Source organism: Alligator mississippiensis, chromosome 7, assembly GCF_030867095.1.
Source record: "Alligator mississippiensis isolate rAllMis1 chromosome 7, rAllMis1, whole genome shotgun sequence".
Taxonomy (NCBI): domain Eukaryota; kingdom Metazoa; phylum Chordata; order Crocodylia; family Alligatoridae; genus Alligator; species Alligator mississippiensis.
In genome coordinates, this window is record NC_081830.1 from 53,286,155 (window position 1) to 53,305,223 (window position 19,069).

The 19,069-nt window shown below is 39.4% G+C and overlaps 1 protein-coding gene across 2 annotated transcripts in view; it reads right to left on the bottom strand.

Annotated features, from left to right (window-relative positions):
• Positions 1-2,898: 2,898 nt before the first annotated feature.
• IRS1 (insulin receptor substrate 1) overlaps positions 2,899-19,069 on the bottom strand; it is a 71,936-nt gene continuing 55,765 nt past the window's right edge. For both annotated transcript variants that reach the window (XR_002091578.2, XM_006258313.4), the window contains one exon: positions 2,899-3,937. The gene's annotated coding sequence lies outside the window, so the exon portion shown is untranslated. The remainder of the gene's footprint in view (positions 3,938-19,069) is intronic.

The following is a 19,069-nucleotide window of genomic DNA, read 5'->3' on the forward strand; positions in this document are numbered from 1 at the left end:
AAAAATAAAACCACAACCCCTCCCCCCCCAAAAAAACACCCCAAACATTTGCAAAGCAAATATTAAACACTGTTCACATGCACCTATTAAATCACTGATATTGCAGGGCTATGCAACTAAAATGCAGTGCATGTTTTAAAGTTAATAAAGTATCTATTTAAAACATCTTGATATAGCCATCTCCTAAAGGATGTAATTAAGAAAAAGACTGAATTGTCTTTTTAGGTAAAAATTTGCTGACAGCAAGATCATCTTGTTAGTCCAGTTCTTAAATGTGCAGACAGAAAGAAGGTAGTATGAGAAGTTACCTATCACATGGTCATGCCTTACGTTCTATTTCTGACTTTGTGCCTTTATTGGGAATATGTTTAACATTTGAGAAATGCATGTTATTGGAGACATTTGACATTTAAAATGTTAGCAAATCAGGTGAATGTCAGAGACTAAAAGGATCAAGACTTGTTTACAGTTCCATGGTATTATGGGCCAGGTAGGCAGCAAATTGAGGCTGAATATAGCAATTCTCGGAATACAATGCATAAAATAGTACTAAAATCACCACAGACAGACTGGTTCAATCTTTTTCCAACCCAGGGTCTATTTATTCTCTACAGGTAGAATTGCCACATATACAACTACACTGATTTTCGAATTGAAATTGTCCCAATCAAAGAAAACTGTATGTAATGGTAACTTTCACTTGAAGACAATTCAAGGCAAAACTAAGCCAAAATCAATTTATTTTACTTCACTTCATGGATGTAAAACTGATCCTATTTGTGAGACTCTGTTTTGTAATAGGATGATATTGCATAAAAGAACAAGGTAGTATCATATTTCTTGAAGGGTTTATCCTTTAATATAACAGGGTTTGCTTCATAATGTCCAATTTTAAGTCAACTGTGGAATTTACAAGTGTAATATCTAGGTGAATAAAAGATTAAGCTTGTGTTGATTATGAAAGGATTTTGCTCCATGAGGCCTTTTAATCAGTATTTGCTGAATAGGCACGTTTAATTGTACTAAAAAAATAACCACTATAACAAAAACCAATGAAAAACAATTTTAATCTGTTAATTTACTTTATATATTGTAGCACTAGTGACTAGTAACTGTCTATACCACTAGTGACAGAAATGGAAGATTGCTTCCCCACACTCTCATATGCTGCCTTCCATCCAATGATGGCAAATGTTGATTATTAAACTAGGGTAAGTAAAATAAACCCATATTGTTGTACCAGATTTGGTCAGATGCATGTTGGAAAATACTTCTATTTTTATTAGTAAGTGATTCAATATTTCCTTTAAAAACATTTAATAGTAGCTTCCAATAGCTATAACCTATTTTAGCAATTGCTAAAGCATGCAAATTATCTGAAACAAACACAAAGTGCACTGGCCATGAAATCCTATACTATCAAAGTTAAATTAACAGAAGCATTGGCTAATATTCAGCAACTGAAGGAAGCACAGGGAACACTTATGTTCATTTGTTAAACTAGACGAAGCTGGTTCAAGGTTTTTGCTTTAAAACACATGCAAGTTTTCACTGCAATTTATACCCATAATAAGGAGGATTCCAAGATTAAATGAAAAAAGGGGCAACGTATCAACTTTAGTGTTGGTCTGACAGTTATGTGGCTTTTATTTTACATGAATTGTTCCCTTATTATGTAAACATTAATGGCTCTTTAGCAAACTACATGACAATGCCTTTCAAGAATAACGGATTAACTACATTAGACTAGATTGTCCACTTCCTACAGAGAAAAGCAAAACAAAATAAATAGACAAGGGTTCATGACTTTCTAGCATCAGCTTCTCTAAAGGGAAGCGTTCTTTGGGCGCATGCAAGCATTTCAAAGCCAGCAGCTTCCTGTAATCCCATCCATCTTAAAAATCCAAAATCCTTGTAGGCTCCATGGCCATTCCTCTGGGATTGCTGCTACTTTGATGGCCTGCCTCTTCTTAGACTGCTGTTACTACATTGACAGTGGCATGCAGCTACTCAGCAGAAGCAGATGGACTAAGAGGGACGATACAACTTCACATTACTTACCACTTAACCATATTTGCGCATGGAAATCCAGGACCAGAGCAAGACTTCTGTCACTCCACCCCAACAAAGCAGCAAAGCCCCACACAAGTGCTATGAACGAAAGGAGAAGCACCGGTCCAACCAGGAACATAAAACAGTGCTAAAGCAGCAGCAGCTCCCTGCCATTCTGCATGCACTGATCTCCAAGGATCCTGCAAAGCTGCTCCAACATGCTGTCATTACAGCACATCAGAGCAGGCTCTATTAATCAAATCTGCTGGAGTGTGGTAATTACTGTGCTCCAGCAGACTCCAGAGTCACATGCATCAGCATCCCCACACTTAAAAATGGCAGTGGGGACAATTTAACTAAAACTCAAACAAGCTCTAGTTAAAGCTACAATGCCACAATCTTTAAGTGCGGGAACACTGATACATGAGACTCTCCAGGCAGTTTTATTAGAGCGGCTCTGAGAGTCACTCTAATTAAAGCTTCCCTCCATCCTCCCCCCGTATAAACACCCCAGATGACCAGCTGGGCCATTTTTCATATACTTTCTTGTTAAGGTCTTGACAAGTACGTCCACTTAATCCACTCACTGTGTTTTTTTTATTCCCTTGAATAGACCAAGGACTGTATCCTGAAATTCTCCAGACATGTGAAATAACATATATGAAGTAATGCAGGGATGCGTGTTCTCTATTAACTACTTATACCCGGGATTTCAACTCTGATGTACCAAACTCTATAGTAACCTGCCACCATTCCTAGTAACACACAATGAGACGGTATCAAAGGAGTGTGGGTGGCACAATTTGAGACAGTTAAGACAATGTTCCAGGGAAAAAATAAAGCAGATAAAACAGTATCTAGTTTATTACACATAGAAAGAAATTTCCAGAATTTACAAACACCCACATTTTTCATTCCAGGGAAAGTTTTGAAGAATTCATTCATTTTTTTGTTTTGGTTTTTTTGTTTTGGTTTTTTTTTACAATATATACAATGGAAGACTCTGATTTCTTTTTTCTGATTTTCTTATGATCCTGTGCAACTGATGAATTCAAGTTGACACTTGTAAATACCATGTACAGTAAGTTTGTCTTCATTTTTGTTATTACAGACTATTATTTTACAGGTGTACAAAATTATGTTTCTTTTGGAAAGAACTCAGCTCAACATCAGGGTTATTTTACAACTGACAGTATCAGTAAATATGACTGTACAATCAAGGCCCAAGGGCCAATGATTCATATTATATTATTTTCTGAAATACAATCTTAAAACAAGAATAGTACCCTACTCTATTCTTAGAAGTCTTGTTTTAAGCAGGTTCCCCACTCTGTTTACAACAGAATATAGTATACCTCAGTTCCACATCAAAAAAAGATGTGCTGTAGGAAAAGTTACGTTTTAATTAAAAAAAGTACATGTATAAATCAAAACCTATGTTAAATATTTAATACTCTTCAACCAACATTAACAGTTTTGTATGTAATAATTTACAATGATGATTTGTCATATAGATTTTCAGCAGCAAATGAAGTTTAACGTATTGTGTAAATGTGCTAGTAAAATACTCATTCTCACCATGACACAGTGGTGGGCACATCAGTTCATTGTGGCCAGCTAAGTCTGTATAGCAGAGGATGAAGTAAAAGACTCATTGTCCAGGTGTCACAGTGCTTTTGCTTGGCGCAACAAAGAATGTGCAGTTCAGTCAACGAACTCCTGAGGTTTGTGTAAAGTAAACAAACTGAACTGGATGCATCGTACCCATCTACAGAGGAGGAGGAGGAAGAGGATGTGAGGTCCTAGTTGTGATACATGAAACATTTATAGTCTTGATACCCATGAGTTACAAGAAGGATATGCTGAGGTTGTATAGGTCATCATTCTGAAATCAAAAAAGAAAGAACATTACCATAATAGGCATTTAAAAATAACTTCCTATAATTACTGCTTTTAATAAAACAAGTCATGCATCACTGAAACGTAAGACTTTAGCACCTTACCAAAAAAGCTTAACATACACATTTAACTGTAGTCAAACCTGTGAATCACAAAAGCAGATCCTGGTAATAAAAGCTGAAATAACCACAAATATAATTTTAAACATGTGAGGGTGTCACTTGTGCAAAAGCAATTCCAAGAGTCTATATTGATATTTTAACAAGTTCTATACCAAGGAAAATAAGTTCAGGCTCACTACCCCAGTGAGGATATTTTTGTACCCAATCCATAGGAAACTGGTTAAATGTCTGTCCCCATTGTCCTGCTCTTCTAGCCATAAACGAGCACAACTTCTTATCTGAGGAGAACGGGAGCTGGGAGGAGTTGGGAGATGCTTTGCATCACACAGTGAGCACCATCAACAGAAGTTACAGGAAAAAAAGGAAAGAAAAAAGAAAAAAGGAATGCTAACCAGTCTCCCAGAGTTACGAGTCACAAAACAGTCAGGATACCACAACCAATTTTGAAATAAATCCATTTTGTAAATAGTGATCATTTACTGGACCACATCCCTTCTCTACACAGTCGTAAACAATGGGGGGACTGAACTACCCCACCAGTGCTCCCTGCTGCCGTGTAGTTTCCCATTTTGTTGCAGACATACAACACAGGCAGCTAATTTTCCCATTCCTTTCTGAACCATCCTCAGCAAGTATTTTTGCTTTTTAAAAAAACATTACCCGTAACACTGACCAAAGACCAGCTGATAAACAAGACATTGTAACTGTCGTTTGACTTCTTGGGCTACCTAATATTAAATACATTATTAAGGACCCAGTAGATAGGCAAGTGGCTCACTAGTGAAAATATGCTGGAATATAACACTATTTTTGTTTTAAAACGGGCCTAGCGACTGCTATTTACATTTGGGATGAGTCGTAACTTATGCACCAAGATAGAGATTTATATAAATGTGCGTCTGTATTTCTGTAATATATATATTAACTACACTCCTAAAAATATAGGCAAACACAGTATTTTCCTGCTACAAATAAAGGCTTCCCATAGAGACATTTAAGTACAAACTGAAAAGACCTACTGTCCTATATTTTTTAATTGCCCAAGAAACAGAAATTATTTTGTGTGGTCCTTCAAGTAAAAGGAAAGCCTATCTTTGCCAATGATGTGTGGTACGCTGTGAAAACTCCCTGGAGAATTCTCTCACAGATCTCTTATTTACTTTCAACTTTCTTCTCAACTCGTATTGCAATCGACTGGAATGTTCCTACCAGAACATCTATATACAGCTTAACATAGCTTCACAGCTTTCAACTGTTAGACCTAAAATTAGATAGTAATGCCATACTTTAATGAAGACTAGGGACAAAGAAAGAAATTGCCTAATTTAAACTCAGAAGGAGTGAAGTGCACATGATTTGCTTTTCATTTCATATCTGGCTCTTGTCCAGCATGGCTGAATGAACAGCTTAGTGCAGACACAAATTGTACCCAGTAGTAAGGTCACATGTTCCAACATGCAATGGGCATACAGAGGAACAAGTAAAAAAAAAAAAAAAAAAAAAAAAAAAAATCACATTTCCCTGCCTATTTGTTTAAGCTTGTTGCTCTGGGATACCTTAAAAAAATAAAAATAATTTGCATGTAAAGGTAAATAGTCACACCATTTAAATCTGTAATTTAGTCTCTCAGACCTTCCTCTACACAACCAAGATTGCCAAATACCATATTTTCACACACATCATGTATCCTTCCCCCAAAAATCAGCACCCCGCCAAAAATTGGGGTGTATGTACTGAAGCAGGGAAAGTGAGTTTCTGCCTGAAATAAAAGCATGCTTTGATTCTTGCTTCACATTGCAGCAGCTGTTACATTACTATTCAAGTAGCTGAGGGAGTCAATTGACTTAATGGCTCATTGTTCTTCACTCCACAGATGATGTTAACAAGTCCCTCCTTTTCACTGGTTTTGATATTCTGCTAATGATGCTAGCCTTTTCCTGTCTTCAAGCTGCTCCTGGTCTCTCTCCCCATACTCCACAGCCTTGGAGACTCTTTATCTCTCTTCAAAATCATAGAGCCAACCCTGGAGGGGAGTCTTCAGCAGCATCTAGGGTTTCAGCTTTAGTTAAGCAGGCGAGGAAGGGTGAATCAGCTAAAGATCAGACTCTGCCCTTGCCTTAGTAAACCATAACTCTGGACAAATCATTTTTCTTCACTCTGCCTTTCAAAATAACAGTGTATTACATTCAAGGGTCTGTATATGTGAGAAAATGCAATACCAGTTGCAAAGAAACATGGTGTACCTATAGCTGTTAGCATTCTGACATCTGTATATAGAAACTGTTATAAGAAAAAGCTATGATGAAAAAATTTGGAGAGAGAAGGAAATGTTACGTACTGAAGTTATTAAGAAACATGAACTATACTCAGGAATGTGGCAATTATGGACAACCCAATATATATGCATAACCCAAACTGAGCAAGTGAAATGGGACAAAGCCTCAAGTAAACTGTATATCCAAGAATTTCTGTGACTTTGCATTAAATATCCTAACATACGTGGAGAACAAACTGTAGGATGTGCCTACTGCATGTAAACTGCTATGAAATGAAAATCACTATGAGAACACACAGGCAACCTGAGTTTCATAGTTTCATAGTAGTTAGGGGTCAGAAGAGACCCGAACAGATCATCTAGTCTAACCCCCCCCCCCGCCACTGGCTGGAGCACACGCTGGGATCACATGACCCCAGACAGGTGTTCATCCAACCTCTTTTTGAATATACACAAGGTAGGAGCGAGGACCACTTCCCTAGGAAGTTGGTTCCAGATCCTAGCTACCCTGACAGTGAAATAGTGCCTCCTATTCTCTAACCTGAACCTATTCTCTAGCAGCTTCTGGGCATTGTTCCTCGTCACCCCAGGTGCTGCTGGGGAGAATAGGGCTCTGCCTATTTGCTGCTGATCTCCCATAATGAGTTTGTAAGCAGCCACCAAATCTCCCCTCAGCCTCCATTTGCTGAGGCTGAACAGGTTCAGGTCCCTCAACCTCTCCTCATAGGGCCTGCCCTGTTGCCCTCCAACCAAGCAGGTGGCCCTCCTCTGAACCCTCTCAAGACAGGCCACATCCTTCTTAAAGTACGGTGACCAGTACTGGACGCAGTACTCCAACTGAGGCCTGACCAATGTCGCGTAGAGGGGGAGTATCACCTCTCTGGACCAGCTTGAGATGCATCTTTGGAAGCACGACAAGGCGTGGCTGGCTTTGCTGGCTGCGGTCTGGCATTGGCAGCTCATGTTCATCTTGGAGTCAATAATGACTCCAAGATCCCTTTCCGCCTCTGTGCTCACAAGGGGGGGGGGGGGGGGGGGGCTCCCCAGCTTGTATGTATGCTGTGGATTCCTTCTCCCTAGGTGCAGCACCCTGCATTTACCTACACTGAATCCCATCCTATTACCATCCACCCACCTCTGTAGTCTGTCTAAGATTCACCCTTCCTTGCCTGCTTAACTAAAGCTTAACTAAAGCTGAAACCTATACATAGAGACTATAGAGACATAGAGACTCTATAATAGAGTTAAGCTACCTATACACAGAGACTATACTATACTATCAGTAAAACAAATGCAGGAAAGCATGCATGACACCCCCAAACTATAGTGGGGATCATGACACCACATTTTTGCCTAGACATTTGATTTTAGTGAACTTTCTCCAACTGTTCTCAGTGGTGGCAGATGACAAGGAGCAACGGTCTGAAGTTTAGGTTGAATATTAGGACAAATTTTCTCACCAGGAAGATAGTAAAACACTGCAACAGGTTATAGAGAGGTGGCAGAAGCTCCATCCTTGGAGGTTTTTAAAGCCTGGCTTGACAAACCTGCAATGATGTAGTTGGGAGCGGTTCTGCTTTGAGCATGGGGTTGGACTAGATTACCTCCCGAGGTCCCTTCCAATTTTAATTTTCTATGATTCTAACTCCCTTCTCTCTCCCACACCCACAACATGGAAAGACTGACAAGCCATATTATAACTGAGCAATACTGATGCATGATAGTATTTAGTCCACATGGAAGGAAAGAAAACCAGCAAGATATTGCTTAGTGCAGGACAGGCAAATATTTTGGGTGGAAGGCCACTTAATAAGTTTTGGTGACCTGTTGAGGGCCCCAAGGGTAGCCCTGGCCCTTGACAGGTGCCCCACTCCCCGATCGCCATCTTGGGACCATACATCCCACTCCCTAACCCCTGACCTCTGCCACCAGAAGTCCCTCCCCTTGTCCCCAGATGTATTCCTTTTGGGAAGGGGGTTTGCCATCTTGGAACCAGAAAAAAACCCAATTATAAACTAAAAATAAAACATTAACGACATTTTTCTTTTTGTAAAAATATTTTTGTTCTGATTTGTTTGCATTTGTGTAGTGTATATAGAGGTGATTACATAATAGCTCAAAATGAAGTCTTATTCTTGTATATTGTAGGGGAGTGTGGAGGGCTGTGTGTGTGGGGGGAGGGAATTTGTGGGTATGGGGGGTTTGTGGGGATGTGCAGGTGTGAAGCACACATGGGGGGGTGTGGAGTGTGCATGGGGGGGTGCATATAGCATTGAGCAGGGCTCCCCTCAGAGGTACACGGGTGTGAAGGGGGGTGCGTGTGGGGGAGTGTAGTGTTTGTGGGGTGTGTGATTGTGTGACCCCAGCCCAACCCATGCCTGCTCCACCCCGTCGGCCTGTGGCATGTCCTGCCGTCTCTTGGGTGCCAGTGGGGCTGGGGCAGCTCCACAGCTGAACTGCCTTTCTAGGCAGCCCAGATGGCAGGCGACTCCTTTCAGCAACAGCTTTTGTACCATGCTGCCACTACTGAGCCTGAGCAAGTGAGCCCAGAGCAGGCAGAGGGTCAGGGCTACACAGGCAGGTCCCCACCAGTACTGGCTGGACTGTGCCCGGGCCAGGTGATCAAGGGACCCACTGTGGGCCAGACAAAGACCTATCGCGGGCCAGATCCAGCCCACGGGTTGTATTTTGCCCACCCTTGCCTTAGTGGGTCTCTGTAAATCACTTTCTGTAAGCCACTCTCTTTTATTGGAAAGGGCAGCATATAAAGTGCATGCATAACTGACTAACTATTAAAGTTAGGCATAAGTGAGCATCACATACTTAGTGTACAAAAGTGCTTCTCTGTTGGACAAACCTGAGAGTTAATCCTTTTATCTGTGGCAATAAATTACTTTGGAACCGACTTCTATAATGGATATAAAGACTACCTTGGCTGAATTAAATGTATAATAGTGGATCTCATCTGAAAGAACTCCATCTTGAACACCTGGTTAAAGACACAACCCGGCCTAAACAAAAACCACGCACAAAATTAGCTCTTTTAGAAATACATTGGTATTATACTGAAATGAAAGTATGTTTTCTAAAAGATTACCCAATTTAAACAACAACTTAAATGTTTGTCTTTTAGAATACACTGAATTTTTTTTTTCTCTTAAGCAGACAATATTGTATTTGCTCTGTCCCCGGTGTGCTATTATGAACTGTTTCAAGGGGGAAGTATCTGTCATGTAAGTCATCATCTGGATACCCTATTGTTTCTTATCAACAAGCTTCAGTGTTTCCTTAACAACATATAAAACAGTGCACAAGACAAGTGTTTTAGAGGGTGCTGGGACTACAGTAAGCTGAGGTAAGGATCATTAAAATTACTGACATCACCGTTGGCAGCTTGAGAAAAGGGAAAACCTGCATTTAATCTATTTCCTACTCACCACAGACTTTGGAGTCCCCAATAATATGGTTTGTGGTTGACTTTATGGAAGAATTTAGTAATGCAAGGAAAATGTACTGAAACAAACAAGCATCTTTAAAAGTTACTACAAGGTAACTTTGACAAGTGGCCCCTGCTCAACATCTGTTACAAGATACAAATATTAGTGTTATCTAAATGATCCAGTTGGCAGGACTCTCTCTACACCAGGCTATTGGGCCAGACTGGATATATCACAACCAAACTGTTTTTCCCACTACTACTGAAGCCTATTATAAGGCTTCATGTTAGCGCACAAGAAAATTATTTCTCCTGAAGAAAGCATCCTGAAAACCAGGAACTAAAAATAGCTCACTTCACTCTGCCTCCATTTAGAAAAAAAGAGAACTTAAATTATGCTAAAGACCAAAAAGTTTAGACAACTAAAGAACATTTCTCCCCTTGAGTCAACCGAAACCTCACGTTGACAAAGTGTTCTTAAAAGTGTCCTCATTCCTTCCACCTTGGGAGTTCTTGTTAAAAGACATACAGGACTAACAAATACTTCCAAGCTATGAAAATGAAAAATAAAGATATAAGAAACACAAAAGAAGTAAAAGAAACATTTCAGCCTCCAATTTAAAAACTCTCTTCTGAATAACTGCCACTACTGTGTTCATTGTCATACAACATGCAAGTAACACAGTCCTATGCCAATTACAGGATAATTCCATATCAAACAAGCAAGGTAATCACTGCGCTTTGACATAATTTGACTCAGTTCAAACTCTGTCTTGAATTCGACAGAAAGACATAACACTACTTACCTCCAAGCAAGTAGGACAAAATGCCTCTCACAAAATGTCAGATGCACTTGGTACGCTATGACATTACCCAACCTCAAACTGAACAGTAATGGAATACAAAAGCACTGAAAAACTGTTATACGGTAATTAAGTTGTCCTATTGGTCTTCCCTCCTCTCTACCACGATAACAGCCTCAAAGTGGTCAATGAAATTCCCAGGTTTTAAGGAATTCAGCGGACATGGAAACATTTCTGGCTAGATTAGAAAACTGTTTATTGCAGGATAGCTAAAGAATGATGAAATATGTATTTCCATGAAGCGAGGTGACACGCTTTATCTGAGAGTCCCTGCAAGTTATTCTATGACATAACAAATGAGCAAATGGAAGGCATTGTAGAGCAGGCTTTTTGGTAGCTGCAAAATATGGTTCTTTAACCAACTTTACCATCAGCCTTGCTGTGACAATTTTTGGAAATATACCTTTTGTTTATATTTCAATGGATGTGTCCTTGCAATGGATGGGCAGGAGAGAGAACACTAAGACAATGCAGCATATGTTCTCCACTAGAAATACTTTAGGCTGACAACCTATTACATACGAGATATACTCTACCTGGGCTCATGAAAAAAGCTAGGAGTGCAACACAGTCAGGTTTTGTAAAATATCTAGGTACCAGAAGATACAGGGTAAATACCGTGAAAATGTCAGAAGGTATGCAAGTTCTAATTCCCATCTGTACTCTTAGGTCCAAAAATATAGATCAAAGGTCTTTCAAATATAGATCAAAGTGTTTAGAAGCTGCACCAAAATGTTCATTTATGATCAATCCTTGTAGTCTTGATGTGTGCATGCACAATCCCCTCATTGCTAATGAAGCTGCAAGCACTCATTTAAGTGCTAAATTTAAGCCTTTGTGTACACTATGTCCAGCCCAAAACAGCAGTGGTTGCTTAGCATTTTCATGGGAGGTCCTATGACTCTCCCTCTCACACAGACAAACCTATACTAGATAAAACCAGAAGATTCCCCCAAAGTCTGACTAATACAAAACTATTTTCTTTTTTAAATTGTTGTAGAAGTGTCCCTTATAAGGTAAAGAACAAGTTTTTTCAATCTTATATGAGAATGAAAGAGCAATGGCAAGCGGGGACAATGGTTGCTCTAGTATGTTAATTGAAGCATGAGTAGTGACAAAAGGAATTCAAAACAGAACTAAACAAGGTAATTATACCATTGCTATCCAACACTAACAGGTTATAATTTATATTTAACAAGTCTTAGATGAGTTTTTCTTCACTGTACCCCAAAATACCCATTTTATTTTTTCACGTATTTCATAAACAGGCAATTACTGTTAATCTGGTTTTCTCCAAGTTCTCCTATGTTAAACCAAGCAAGTGGGCTTGGTCCCTTCCATCAGTTAAAGTCATGGGGAGAGAAATGAATCAGCTCCACATGACATTCCTCCTATATTAGGGACTACTAATTCAGGATTCAATCCCTGAAGGACAGCACTGAAAATCATTGTGAAAGGCACCATCTCCCCCCCACCCCGCCTTTAGGTATTCTGTTAAGGTGACAGAGGGAAATCAGTGCAGCTTTATAAATACATTATAAGTCTATCTATCGGTCTGTCAACATGTCAGCCTGATGAGATAAAGCAGCATGTGCATGTGTTTCTTGATGAGGTCCAGTCCTGCTTCCAAAGCAAAAACAGTGCCAGACTAATGTATATCTTGCATATTTCTGACCACTCTCAATTTTTATTGCTTCTCAACTAAAAACCATTCTCTCCAAGGCCTGAGCAGTTGCATCACGACTGAACACAAGTCATTTCCTATCCAACTGCCAAATTTTTGGCCAAGCAAGTAGCCTGAAAGTTTGGACAAGTGAAAAAGTTCATGGCCCCTGCTTGATAACTGTATGAATGTGGGTGAAGGGGAAGCTCATGTTCTTCCAACCCCCAACCTCTCTCTCTCAACCCTCTCTTCTCTCTCAGGGAAGGATTTTGTAGACTTTGCAGAAATTAATTTTTTTCAAATGCAACCTCCTGTGTCCATTTGGTGGAAAGAATCTCAATCTACATTTTTGTAGACATTTCAAGATTAATTACTGGAGGACAGCAAATCAATGTTTTTAATTTCTTCCTTTCCCTCCCCTCCCCTAATTCCTCTATTCTCTCATTATGCAAATGTTGTTCTTCCCTCTCCTATTTCACCTCACTTTTTTCTCCACCTGTTCAAGAAGAAGCAGCAGGACTCTTTTTCTCTACACTGCAAGGAAGATCTCTTGTTTTCTGCTCATAGATATTAGCTGCTAATCAAAGAATCTTCTTTCAAGTGACAGTAGCCTGGCATGTCTTGCCTTTAGCCAGAGAGAAAAAAAAGTGTGATTTTAGCGTAAGTTAAAATCCTACTCAAAACAAAGTAGCTTGTAGTTTTAATACTATTCAGATGGGGAATGTAAAAACTATAGGGGTTTTTACCTCTTTTACTTTGATATACTCTCTCGTGAAAAAAGACAATTTGTTGTCACTCCCTTGTGTTAAGTACATACTTTTTCTCCTTCAAGAATAAGTGATGAACAGTATTATGGGGAAGAGTGAAAAGTTAGGGCAACTGCAAATTTCAGAAAAATAAAACAAACATGGGGTGTGAACTAACATATCAAATGGCTCTATAAAATTAATGGGAAAGATAACAATGATAAATGGCACTGCATTGGAAAAATCTCACATACTGAGGCAGAATAAAAGGAAAAAAGGCTAAGCCTTGGAAGTGTAACCAAAGACCCAGAACTAGAAACCATGACTACTCTGTAGTGACCAACTGGTATGTAGAGGCAACAGGGGTGTGTGAAGCAGGCAGTATTCAATTCGGATTCAGCCCAATTTGGGGGACAGTGATTTGAGTCACTGATTCGGATCACTGTCCCGATTAGATTAGGCTGAATCTGAAGATTCAATTCCAACTCAGAGAAATCAGCGATTCGGCCAGACAGCTTTATACGTTTTTTCTACATACCTCGAGGTACCAGGCACGGCTTGTAAACGCTGAGATAGTTAGGCAGATCGATCATCCCATGAAAGTGCTTCCAGTCCACTTCTGGGTCTGTTGCCAAGTACGCGGAGGACTCTTCCCCCCCCCCCCCAGCTCCGCGATCAGCCATGGGGGAACCCGGACGCCCCCCGACCCAGGAGGCACCAGTTGCCAAGGCAGGGGACACCCCGTGCCCACCACAGCGGACCCGGAAGTAGACCAGAAGTACTTCTGGTCCACTTTAGAGTTCACTGCCGAGCACGCATGGGACCCCCCCACCCCGTGCTCCCATGAGATGCTCCATCCGTCCCACCATCTCAGTGTTTACAAGCTGCACCTGGTACCTTGAGGTACACAGAAAACCAAAGCTGTGTCTATGGCGGAATCACTGAAATCTCTCTGAATCAAGAGGAGATTTGGCTGCCGAATCGAGCCAAATCTCCTCTGAATCGAATCAGCGACCAAAGTTTCGCACATCCCTACTAAAAAGGAATCCTCCCTCCCTCCCAGCAACAATTTATACTGCAGTATTATGTTTGTGGGAAGAATTACAGATACAGGAACTAGTTTCCAAGACCCCTTTCACTTAGGTTAGACAGATATTTGGCTGGGATGGTTTAGTCAGGAATGATCCTGCCTCCGGAGGCCTGAACTAGATGACCTTGTGAGGTCCCTTTCAACCCTACCTTCCTATGATGCTATCCAGAATGCATTTCAGCACGTGCGGAGGCTAAGCAGAAGCTAGTGAGTAACAAATGAACATCTGTCAAATCTACAGAACACTTACCCTTGGGCTCAAGATAAACACTGACCGGCAAAGGAACAACTATAAGAATTAATCTGTTTTAATTCAATCTTAGAGCCTGTCAACTCACTCGACCCGCTTTCCCATACCACTAGAAAACAAACTCAAGTTCAATCAGCAAGAGAGGTTGGCTTCACATGCTAGAGACAGGAAACTAAGGAGTGACAGCAGGCAAACATCTAATATGGAAGGGAGGAACACCATTATAGCTTGTATTTATGGCTGTCTCCACCTATAGGGAACAGGAAACAAGCTGCTTTTCTGGGCTCTTGTAGAAAGATATTGAAAGAGAAATTCACCAGCTTGTGAATGGAAATAAATCCTGCAAGGAGTCTCTTACTTTAATATGGAAATTCAGAAGCAGACAGAAGCTTGAATACAGCTGACTCTGATCAAGCACTATATTTCTAAGTTATTATTTTTATCCTTGAAGTTTTGGAAATGTTATTATTCTTGTTACTTATGTCAAACATTAATAAACTAAATGGCTAGATGAAAAAATCCTCACCGCTGTATTTAGAAAAAAAAAAAACTTATTTTTTTAAGTATTACCCTCTCTCCAAGTTACTATAGTAACGTGGATAAGTAATAAGAAAAATAACTGTCCATCATTTTGCCTAGCTGCAGAGAAGTAAATTGTAGCATACAAACTTGTTTTTTGTATAAAATGGAAAAAAAACCCATAGAAAAATATTCCCCATGGAAAAATGTTACGTTTTAAATAAAATTCTTGTTGGTTATTTGCTCCAGTTTTATAAAAAACAGAATGTTTAGATTCCTTTGCCCTCTCTACAGGCTTTAATAATCCAGGCTACGTAACTGGCTGAAGCTGCATTCCAACCTACGTAGAAGAGAAAAAGGCTTTGTTTCAGGAAGAAATGCAGTAAAAGAAGACTATCATAAAATCAGAGAACTCTGATTATGACTAGATTTGGTTCACCCACTTCATCTCAAAACCTCTCATGATGCTACTTTAAGACTTCTGGGAGCCTTTAATTAAGCTGATGTTTCTTTGATAAGGCCAGTGCTGGCATTGATTTTCATTTCCTCTCCCAAATCTCAACTTCCAGCACACAGTATAAATATCAGATTCCAAAATGTGTATCCTCATGTTAATAGCTTCAATATTCACTGGACAAAGTTTGCCGATGTTGTAAAACAAAAAGAAACAAATAATGGCAACAAAAAGCAGTACCTTATTGTAGAAGGTACAATGTTCAGATCACTGAAATTTAAGAGTCCAGCCCTGCAAGGTGCTACACCCCCTCACGTCCCACTAAAGACAATCCAAGACAATGTAAGGGCAGGGACGGTATCAAAACTTTGCAGTACTGGGTTCACAGCAAGAGCAGTATGAAACAGAAAACAACAGCTACCCCGGTTAGTTTCTTCCTTTGAAAAATGAATATTGACTAATTTTAAAGAAGAACAGGTGGCTCAGTATGCACATCAGTCATTCTATTCAGTCATTCTGTTTTAATATTACATCTTTTGGTGCTATTTTCAAAAACATTCAGCATTAACTTATCCTAAGTCTGGATAAAGTTAAATGAGAACAGAGTTAATCTAAATGCTGAGTATACTTTAAAGTTCCATCCTTTTTATTCCAACGGGCTGTAAAGAGTCTTAAGGCACATAGTATATAAATATCTTTCTTATGAAACACTATAAACCTGAACCTATCATACTTAATCAACCAGGGAATCAGGACAAGTAACTAACAGACCATGCACAATTTTTTTGCATTCAGGCATTAGTTTTTAATGAAAAATAAGGATGACATCTTTTTCATTTAAAAACTCTATTTGGTGGGTTTTAAAACTATTCATTATGATTCCTTACCATCTAAGTTTAAAACTTCAATTAAATTTTCAGTAGGCTGTATTGTACAAAACAAGTGGCATTTAAGACTTGGAGTCTAAGCATGCTGACAGATACTGAAAAAAACAAAACAAAACAAAAAAGCACTTTACGGGACTAGGAAGCGTGTTAGTTTGACCTAGCTCTGGAGCATCTGTATAGATCAGGTACTTCACTGTTGCTTGCTGGTGCTTTTTTCTAAAGCAGATTCAATCATCTGGGAACGTGCAGGGTTTGGGGCGGGGGAGCACAGAGCTTAAAGTGCTAGTTTTTTGGTGGGATTTTTTTTTTTTACGTCTTTAAACAGCCTAAGATAACCAATAGGAAGTATCCTGCAGTATAATATCTTCATTATGCAAGTCAGTCCTAAAAGGGAGTTTTTAACAACAGAACACTACTTTGCATTTCCTTTTACCATAGGAGTTCAACAACCTTACCAACATTACAAACAGTTCCTCTTCTCCCCTGGGGAAAGCAATGACCTAACTGTTTGTAGGTACATTAACAAACCCACAAACTTGTGTAGCTAATTAAACACACAATTAAACCTTATTTTAAGAGAACACTGGGTAGTTTCATATACACTGCAATGACCACCATGCTCAGTTAACAGAAAAGCCCAGTGAGACAGAAGTCAAAAGGTGCTGTCAATTCAACAGTGGCTGTGGAAGTGTTAATACTGTAACTTTTGGCTAAGGTCAGGATTCAGCCATGACACTGGAAAAAATGTTTCTCCAGTCAAAAAGTGGATTTGTGGGTACATGGTAAGCGAGAAAATACAGTATTTAATATCTGCCTCAATCCCTAAATACTATCCATCCTAAGAAGTGGAAGAGTCCAGTGGAAAAAAAGGGGTCCCTAACTGCATGGTCCCAAACAATCAAAGTGCATGTGTACAAGGAAGCATTTGAGTGCTTGACATTTGCACCCTGAACAATATTATTAAATAGTTGTTTGTAAGTAGTTGTTGTCAAGCAACCCTTCCAAACGCAGCTTTTGCATTACAGAGAATTACATGGGGTAGAATGAAGGAATCCGTAACATGAATTCCTAGGAGGGAAAGGCCTCAAGGGAAAAGGACCACAAAGTTCTCTTTGAAGGAGAAGACACCATGGTCTGTCCTGAAATAGAATTTCTAACTTAAAAAAAAAGAAAAGAAAAAAAAGGAAAAAAAAAGAAGAAAAAAAAGAAAAAAAGTGTCAAGACTAATATGAACTGATTTTTTACTATAAGAAAAAGAGCTCTGAAAGATAGGAATATACCCCTTCCACTCCTCCCCCCGCAAATTTTGCTATCAAAATATCTGGACTTCAATGGGATAAACCTCAAAACAAACACCAAACAAATTAATCAGCTCTCAGTGAAACTAGCTGGAGAACTCATGCCACAATGCTTATCTGCATCTGGATTAAGCTTTCAAAACAATTCTTTTGAGCCTATTTATTCTTGAAGGCAAAGTGACAGAAAAACAGGAAATATATGTTGATGTGGAACAGTGCAAGGGATTCATTTCTTGTCCAAAATTGTGAAGCAGATCCTGAGTTTGCACTAGGTAGACACAGGCAAAAGCACCTAGCAGGCTCTGTGCACTGAGTGGGTTACAGCTATGAATAAAATAAACACAAGTTATGAAAGACAGATCAAATAAATACAGCTCTGTTTTTCTACTTTTCTTAGAGTTTCATTCAGTTCAGTTCTGAAAGCATGAAATATTGCCCATGCTATTATTTAAGGACACTAATAGCAAAAATGGACTTGTCTGCCGAATTAATACTTACTGACTGACATGCTATCCACTTCAGAAGCATTAGTTAGACAGAAGCAAATTCTAGGACAAGATTTCAAGGCAGCTACAGACTATTAAAATCTCTTTCAATTTTACTCTTCAGAACAATTTTATCTAGTTGCAAAGAAGTAGCAGAGAACTGTTATACTACAGCAGTGACAAAAAAGCTAAAGTACAGTTTTAAAACAGGATTCCAGACTTGTGCAAAACTGAAATCAAATTATGTTCAAAGAAACCCCATCCGTCTTGGTGTTTCGTCTAATGCAGTATATTCACAGAAGAGGGCAAGAGGAAAATATACATTAAAAGCACACTGGAAATGCTTGCTTAAAAGTTACTTCAACAGAGAAGGATGGAATGCATGTTACAAAGGGCAAGTGCTAACCACACCGAAATGAATGTTGAAATGAGTGGTTCCCAAAATAGGTGTCATAGCACTCAGAAGCCATGCTGCAAGTCCAATGGAAAAATCTACTGAAAGTCAGGCTAGTGCTAGAAGTGGGGCTGTCAGCTGCCAGGAAGTGGGGTTATGTGCTCAGAAAGATGCAGAACCGCTGGCTTAAACTGTCACTAACTTCAACAGAAGAAGGACATACCCATGGGAATATTACATAATGATCCTATGTTACAAGAAATACAGGCTGTGCTATAGCAAAATGACCCATCTAGGTATTTATACCATGTTCATCATCATGGTATCTGACCTGACGAGTAGAAGGAGTTCCTTAAACTCTATTGTAATCACAATCTAATTTTATTCTAATCATTCAATGTAATGTTGCACATCTGTCCTGGTCAGATATGCTACAGAAGACAGTCATCTCTACAGTTCTGTTGGTCATCCTTGTCTTCCATATTGATTATAGACCACTCAGTTACAAGTATAATTCTGATATCAAAGGGCTGTAATTCCCTCCAAATGGCCAAGCAGAAAGTACATCTAAAATGCCTTTTTCGTTTTCAAAATGCTATGCAGATGCTGGTTCATTATTCCGCATTACAAACCTAG